This window comes from Panicum virgatum, chromosome 9N (genome assembly GCF_016808335.1).
Source record: "Panicum virgatum strain AP13 chromosome 9N, P.virgatum_v5, whole genome shotgun sequence".
Classification (NCBI taxonomy): Eukaryota; Viridiplantae; Streptophyta; class Magnoliopsida; order Poales; family Poaceae; genus Panicum; species Panicum virgatum.
The window spans coordinates 72824080-72830650 of NC_053153.1; the positions used below are offsets into that span (position 1 = coordinate 72824080).

Consider the following 6571-nt stretch of genomic DNA (forward strand, 5'->3'; position numbering starts at 1 on the left):
CCTGCGCACATGGTCAAATTCCAGACATTGGAGTTAAACATGGAAGATGCTGGTCCATCTGTTGCTAGCTTTCTTATCTTGTGTACGTGTCAACAAAGAGGTGGGCCGGCGCATGATTAGCCCCACGGCTTAGAGAGCGCACGTGCGGCCAGGTGATCAACACGTTCATATTTATCTACTCAGCTCGTTGCCGACGCACTCTCCAACAGAACAAGATTATCCTCCCGTGAAGCTCGTACCGTTCAGTTCAACAGAATGGCGGCTCTTCCGTAGATCGTGGACTCCCGTCGCTTACCCTAGTCCTCGCCTATATAAGGCCACGAGGTCTTCACGTACAAGGGTCTTCTTCCTCTCCAGGGGGAGCGCAGCCAGGCGAAGGAGCCAGAGGGAAGGTGCGCCCCGGCCCCAGGCGATCTCCATCTATCGGAGATGCCGACATCTTGCTTGCCTTGACGAGCGGAGGAGAGAGGAAGCCACGAGAGGTGTGCTCATCCTCTCCGCAACCATCGTCGTCAAGCTGCCACCGGTGCCCGAAACGAGGTTATTTTCGCGAAGGAGGAGCGGGAGTCCAGCCATTAGGACCCCATCGACCTGCTCATCGTTGACGACTCTGCAACACGCCGGCGACAGTTTCGCCTACATCGTCGTCAAGCGAGCCGCCCAGTCTGCACCACGCCGGCGACGACCACGCCGCCCTCTTCGTCTTCTCATCGTCGGCACCACGCCGGCGACGACCTCGCCGCCATCTTCGTCTTCTCATCGGCCGCACCATGCCGGCGTCGAGTGGAAACCGAGGAACTGGAGGACCAAGCCATGGCGCCCTTGTTCGTCTTCGGGGGTGCACCAGCACGTTGATGGTGGATGGAGGCATCGGCTACGACGACACCCCGCCGGACCATCGAGCCTGGCTGCCGGCCGACAACGACGGCGCCGCGACAACATCCCGCCGCACCATCGAGCCCGGCTGCCGGCCGACGACGACGGCGCCGCGAAGACACTGAGGCAGCCGGCGGCAAGACCCACGCTGTGCGTCGAGGTCCGACTACGGAGTCGCCGACGACGACGGCGCCGCGAAGCTACCGAAGTCCGGCGCCGCACCGACGCTAACATTGAGGCACGATGTGATGAGGCCGGCGCTGCACGCCAAGCGGCCGGCGTCAACGAGGACGATGACACCGCCGCTGCGCCGACTGTCGCGAAGATGCCGGGACAAGACGGGGACGACTCCATGACGAAGGGCTGTCGCAAGATGCTAACACAACGAAGGCAGACCAGCACAACGACGGCAGAGACACACGTATAAGAGCATTCATGTACAGGAGCATGCACGTAGGTGTGCCCACCAGAGAAGCAAAGTGAATATGTGTGTTGACGTCTTGCCTCCACAGATCCTCCACTTCGCCCACGATATGCGGCCATGACGTTTCATCGACTCCGTCCAACTCGCCGCCATGCATCGTCGACGACCTCACCTCGTCTCGGCCGCCGGCAGAGCAGCGGCACCCCTCAGCATTGACGACCACCTCGGCTCGGCCGCCAGCAGAGCGGCGGCACCCCTCGTCGTCGACGACCATCTCAGCTCGGCTGCCGGCAGACCAGCGACACCCCTCAGCGTTGACGACCACCTCGGCTCGGCCGCCGGCAGAGCAGCGGCACCCCTCGTCGTCGACTACCATCTCGGCTCGGCTGCCAGTGGAGCGACGACACCCCTCGTGCCCATCATCCTCACGTCCATCTGGCTGCAGGCATGGATACCTGGATGTCCGCTCACGGAGCCGGGTTGGAAGAGCGGCGGCCGGAACGTTGCGCGGCGCTGAAGCAGATGTTATCCTCACCCACGAGGAGCTAGGGGTGGGCATTCGGTCCATTCGGGTATTTCGGTTCGGTCTATTCGGGTTTTGTGAATTTCGGGTTTCAAAAAATGAGAACCGAAATTTTAAAGACAAAATTAGGAACCGAACCCGAATAGACCGAATATTTCGGTTCGGTCTATTCGGTCCACCGAATTAACCGAATAATAAACACACCCTCATCTTCCATCAAAATATATGCAATGAATAGTTAAATAGAAGTACGAGTAATAGCGATAAGTAACTATGAAAAAATAGCATAATGAAATAGACATACAAATATTAAGATGAGATAACAACTATTAGCTAATAAGTTCAAAAATCACATAAGATATCATGGCATACCAAGAGTTTGAATGAATTTCGGGTTATTCGGTCTATTCGGGTTTTGGAGGCTAGGAACCGAACCCTAACCCGTACCCCGAATTAAACCATAAGTGTGGACCGAACCCGAACCCGAGAACCCGAATAGACCGACATTTCGGTCTATTCGGTTCGGTTCGGTTCGGTTTGGTTTTTTCGGGTTTTAAATGCCCACCCCTACAAGGAGCCACAGAACGACAACACCAACATGGCCTTCTACAAGCGGCCGATGATGACGATGACAGGGCTGCTGTGAGGACGCCGAGGCGCGGCATGGCGAGGCTGGCACTTCACCTTCAAGCCTGGCATCGACTGACGACAACTGCGCCATTGTGGGGACGCTGAGGCGTGACTGCGGCATGACCGGCGCTTCATGTTCAAGCCCGGCATCGACCGACAACTACGCCGCCACGAAGACACCGAGGTGCGACGGCGGCACGACTGGCGCTTCACGTTCAAGCCCGGCGCCCGGCATCGACCCGACCACTACGCTGCCATGAAGACGCTGAGGCCGGCGGCATAACTGACGTCGCCCGTTCAAGCCGGCATCGACCCGATGATGCTGTCGCCGCAAAGATGCCAGGATGAGAAGCGACGCCGTGATGAAGAGCCGCCGCAGGACGCCATCACGCCGATGACCCAAGAAACCGCATGGAGCAGCCGGATGGATCTGCACCTCGGCGCCTAGACGTTCGCTCGCATGCAAGATCTTGTACACGTTGTCGCACTCACAAGTGCACATGTACGAGAAGCTAATAAGTGCACATGCATGTACGAGAAGCTAATAAGCTACCGCATGCACCTGTACGTGCGCCTCAGAGCAAGCTGCAGATGCTTTGCCATCACTCCGTCAAGCTAATCAGAGGCCGCACGTCTCGACAATCAAGCCGCCACGACATCGACTCGGTCCAGCTTCAAGTCTTCTCCACACATCGGTAATCTGCAACTACTACAACTACTCCACTATTCGAGACCGACGAGGCCGAACGACACGGGCGAGCGCTGCTGATGCTCCAGCTGCGCTACACCGGCTCATGGACACCGACGAGGCCATGGATGACGCCGACGCCCACATCTACACCACCACCATCATCATGCATGGAGAACGTGAAGCGAAGACCGAAGACGACGACCACGGCAGCTTAATCGGAGGTACTCCGGCAAGCTAGTCTTGCGGAGGTAATTAACCGGGAGCTTTTCGAGGCCCCGGGAGCCAGAAGACCACTATCGCTCAAGTCAGATCTGCCCAATGGCAGGCTATGGAGCGCACACTTGTACACGGGAATCTGTATTTGTATTTTATAAAATATGAATAAAGCTTGTGTTCCCGTATCTTTGTTTATTGTGTATTTTCTATATACACTGGCACGCCCGCAATTTATTTTCCCCCGCGTGTAGAGAAAACCCCTTGGGTATTTTTCTCCCCAAACATCAGGATGTCAATTGGTCAGTCCATCATAATCAATTGGTACTAGGTGGATCAATTGTTGCTATGCTATCAGACTACCCCCAGGTGGATCAACATGTAGCTTATGCCTAATGTTTGTGGGACTTCGAACTACAGAAACTTGGATTGTGAAGTAGTATAACTCATACCTTCCATGCATTCTGAAAATCCCTGTTCCGTTGGTGCTTCATTCATTTGGAAGCTGGTATGCAAATATAGTCAGGTGCAGACATGTGCTGATAACTTAGTCCTCGCCGTCGTGGTCTCCTGGGCAGTCGTCTTGTGGAATCGACACGGTGGTAAAGGGCCTTGACTTTTGACCTAGATAATCTAAGGGTCGGGCTCTAAAGGATTGGGTCTAAATCTTATTCAATTTTAAATTAAAAATATTAAAGGCCAATTAGAATTGTGAAGAGAGTATTAGGGCCATGGTCCATTACCACTAACCGCTGCCGCCGCTCGTGGCCGAGTTAGTTTCTTTGCTTAAGGAGGCAGCTCCACGGGTCGTTTCGCTGATGTAGAGGTTGAGGTGGCATCTGCCACGGCTTGAACAAGCCGTTGTAATTCTGGATCTATAATTCATTTTTCATCATCTTCTTAATTCAATGATCCGCAGCTCTCATGTGTGTTCTAGAAAAAAAAAATCACCGCCGGCGCCTCCTGAGGACAGTAAACGGACTGCTCCCTTCCGCTGTTCCGCAAGAACGTAACCAGCCAGTGGCCGATGGAGCTCATCAAGCCAGCCCGCGCTGCATGCCTGCCAGCACAGCAGCAGGATTGCCTCGCCTCGTCGTCCTTCGCATGCCACAAGGACAACCCCTCCCAGTTGGACAGTTTCAGACTTCAGACTGAGTCGAATGCGAAGCAAAGCAATGCCTCTATGTATTCTGGGCAATAAGTAGCATTTTTGGGAGACTTTAGCTTTCAACTGCTTGTTGCGAGCGTAGAGGAGTATTTCAACTCTTATTATGTGGATGTATGATGTTTGATTAAACTTATTGTACCTTATGAACAATATGGCTCAGGAATTCAAATCAAAGGGCGCCACTGGTTGCTTGCACTGGTAGAAGAAATGCAGACAGCAGGAGTGCAGTGCAGGCCAAAAAATAATAAATTTAAAAAAGCTGATGCTTTCGTTGAGAGTCGAACTCAAGACCTCCCGCTTACTAAACGGGTGCTCTAACCAACTGAGCTACGAAAGCATGTTGTGCACTTTCATCTAATGTTTTTATACTTTGTGAGTCTAGATATCGACGGAAAAACAGCTCATTGGCACAAATGGACTGATGATCTGGTATTGATCAACAAAATTACTGAGATATAGAACTATAGAAGATGTTTCATTTGAAAACCCATGATTCTACCTGTACTTTCAGTCTCGCCTAGATGGTGTACTCGCCGGCCTGCCCGGCTGGCATGGCGAGCTTCAGTGTGTAGTCGGAGAGGGTGGGCGCAGCACTCTCTAGGGTAGATCATCAGGACGGACACTGCGCCGTTGCCGTCCTGCGAGGCGATGAACACGCTGTTGCCGTCATGATGAAGTGAGCGGGCGCAAGTGCGGAACTCCAAGTTCACTAAGGGGTTGTTTAGTTTCAGAGGCTAAATTTTAGATCATATGATGTCAAAAAAGAATTTAGTATTTATAATTATTAAATGAAGTTTAATTATAAAATTTACTGCATAACCCTAGGGCTAAACTAGGCCACGGACGATTGGTCTGAGCCTGTCACTGTCTTGATTTCAGGTGCTGGAACTGGAACGACCTCAGTCTTCTTCAGAAGTTGGGGGCCGATGGGCGTCGCGAGGCCGCCGGCGCGGAGTACGCCGAGGCGGAGGTGTATTTGAACTAAAACTATAAAAGTATGGACCTTTTCGCATATTGACCTCGCCCGCTCGACTCGTTCTGAGGCTCTGAGCCGGCTATGTTTACCATTAACTGCGCCGTGTTTGGATGCAAAATTTCAAATTCCAAATTTTTTTCCGGCACTTGTATGGAGATTTAAATCTAGACGAAATAAAAAACGCATTGCGACTGCTGTCTGTAAATGGCGAGACGAATCTAATGAATCTAATTAGGCTGTAATTAGATGCTAAATTGCTACAGTAATACTACAGTAAATAACCTCTAATGACAGATTAATTAGGCTCATTAGATTCGTCTCGCGATTTACAGACGAGTTCTGTAATTATTTTTATGATTAGTCTATATTTAATACTTCAAATGTAGAAAGATGTATTTTCAAAAATTTTACAACCAAACGGGGCCCAAAGATCCGGTTGCAAAGTTCCCCCAACACCATGCGCGTCGGCGTTCTCCCAAAGCTTCGCCGCGGCTGCCGGCGCCGGCGTGTCCTCCCTCTCCTCTCCCATTGCTCGCCTGTGCGCCGCCGCAGCACCTTCGCCAACTCATATCCGCCTCCATGACGACGCGCCGATGGAGACATCCGTTCTAGCAGCGACGACCTGCTCGCCCTCGCGCGGCGGCGCGGCACCACCGTTGGCCGCGCCCTGTTCGAGCTGCCCTTCCAATGCCTGCTCCTCCGCCTCCATGGAACCGTAGCGAATGCCCAATTGTCCATGCCCCGCCGCGGCAACCCGCCCACGACGGCATCTGTTCGACCAGCGAAACCCCCGCCGCACCCGAGCAGCAGCGCGGCGCCGCGCGCACTCGCGCCGTGTTTGAAGAAACGCCGAACCGGGATGCCGTCCACCTCCCCGCGCGCACTCGCGCCGTGTTTGAAGAAACGCCGAACCGGGATGCCGTCCACCTCCAGCACCGCAACCTGCCGCGCGCAGAGGCGCTCTTCCACTGACATGAAGCACGACATGAAGCACGGCTGTCAGTACAGATTTCCACTGAAGCTGTATGCTTAAAAGGTCCTCAACATCCATAAAAACTAGCAACAGCATA

General features: G+C 53.4%; 1 non-coding gene across 1 annotated transcript; it reads right to left on the reverse strand.

The window, feature by feature from the left end:
• Nucleotides 1-4788: 4788 nt before the first annotated feature.
• On the reverse strand, nt 4789-4862 carry TRNAT-AGU. Its single transcript has one exon. It is a non-coding gene; the product is annotated as a tRNA-Thr (tRNA).
• Nucleotides 4863-6571: the final 1709 nt, after the last annotated feature.